Below are 1910 nucleotides of genomic sequence, written 5' to 3' on the forward strand. Positions count from 1 at the left end.
TCATATTACAAGCTTAATACATCCAAAATGGAAGTTCTCCCAATAAATTTCCCTTCTATCCTACTTAATGCTTCGAAATCTTTGAAATCTCAATATGATTATGCCTGGCAAGGAAACTGTCTGAAATACTTGGACATCCATAACCCTCCCAAGGTCTCCAACCTTATTTTGTGTAACTACCCCTTCCCTTTTTACTAAAATAACAATGTTGACTAATAAGTGGATCTTATACAATATATTGTGGTTAGGATGTATAGCAGCCCTGAAGATGGTTTTGCTCCCTATGTTGCTATATTTATTTAGGACTATCCCTATTTTATTACCTAACTCCTTACTGACCAAATTCAACTCTGTGTAAATCCAATATGTGTGGAAATGCAAAAAACCTAAACTGGCCCATAAAATATTATCCTTATCAAAATCGAGAGGGGATTTGCCTTTTCCCAATTCACATCTATACCAGGCGGCATGTATACTGGAAATGTGTTGTACACTTTGCTGGCAAACAGATGCTCGGATTACCCACGTATTGGGGCTGTCTTACCGTGATTAAAGTCTGACGCTGAACTGTTATATACCAAAGCAGGAGGGTGAAAGAAAGATTAGTGGTGATGCTGCTGTTGGTGTTCACCTTGAAAAGGAGTAGTTCCTACTCTACAACACTGGGTATTCCCAGGAAGTCCCCTCTCCCGGTACTAACCCAGCCCAACGCCGTTTCGCTTCCAAGATCGGACGAGATCGGGCATTAGCGGCGTGGTATGATAGTAGAGGAACTATGTACCAATGAGAGTGCACCTATATAGGAGAATGAGGTAAAGGTGTGGATCTGCTTTCCCGTTAGGCAGGGCGCAACGACTCCCACTGCCGTGGTGTCACACGTCCTGGATCGTGGATGAGAGTCCACAGAAAAAAGGATAAGTAGGAAAAAATATAAGAAATAGTCTTAATTAATTTTCACTTAGTTATTTTATGTACATTGTTCTTAATTTTGTTATTTTTTTATATTTTACTTTATATTTTAATTCTCATATGAGATATGATAGGAGAAAAAAGTTCATAGGAGAACTCAAACGTCAGACAGATTAATCAATCAAGTATAAGTTTGCACATATATTCTCTTCAATGGAGACATCAAATATTGCTATAGTGCAAAAATCATGCATGAATAGGACACCCTTCTAATTACCAAAAATTTTTTGTGGCAAAAAATTAATTAAACAGCTGTAGTATCACTTGCTGAGAAAGTGGTTAATCTGGGCACAGTATTGATAATTATGATCCTTATGCATTATACACTGTGACACTAATGAGCTGCTTGCTGACCACGAAAACAGATAGGACTGAGAATTGCCTAATAGACCTGACTATGTTGATCTTATACTGATAAATATGTGTATAGAAAAATCACATGTGAGCACTTGTGCAGCAAATGTGGATATGCCCACACTGTATATGAGGCTGTGTCCTGGTATGCTGATCACATTAAGAAGTCTGTCAGATATAGGTATATGTGTGTAATTATATACCCAGTGAATGCAAGTTTACAAGACTCTAAATGTGACAGTCAGGAAAGTCCTAACCTGAGGGCAGTTAGTGCCAACAGGTCCTTATTTGCATAGGACTGAAATGGACACTGTGACACTAATGAGCTGCTTGCTGCATGGCCAGAAAGAATGGAACTCAAAATTACCTAAATAGACCTGTCTATATTGATCTCATATTAATAAATATGTGTATAATATTCACATGTAAGTAAGTGTACAGCCAATGTGGATATGCCCATACTGTATATGAGGCTATATCCAGGTATGCTGATCACACATGGGTGAACGATGTGTCAGATATGGGTAAATGAGTGTAGTTGTGCACCCAGCGGGTGCGGGCTTACGAGACTCCAAATGTGACAGTCA

The 1910-nt window shown here is 38.7% G+C and overlaps 1 pseudogene; it reads right to left on the bottom strand.

Annotated features, from left to right (window-relative positions):
• Positions 1 to 651: 651 nt before the first annotated feature.
• On the bottom strand, positions 652 to 770 carry LOC134953047 (5S ribosomal RNA; annotated as a pseudogene).
• Positions 771 to 1910: the final 1140 nt, after the last annotated feature.

This window comes from Pseudophryne corroboree, chromosome 1 (genome assembly GCF_028390025.1).
Source record: "Pseudophryne corroboree isolate aPseCor3 chromosome 1, aPseCor3.hap2, whole genome shotgun sequence".
NCBI classification, from domain to species: Eukaryota; Metazoa; Chordata; class Amphibia; order Anura; family Myobatrachidae; genus Pseudophryne; species Pseudophryne corroboree.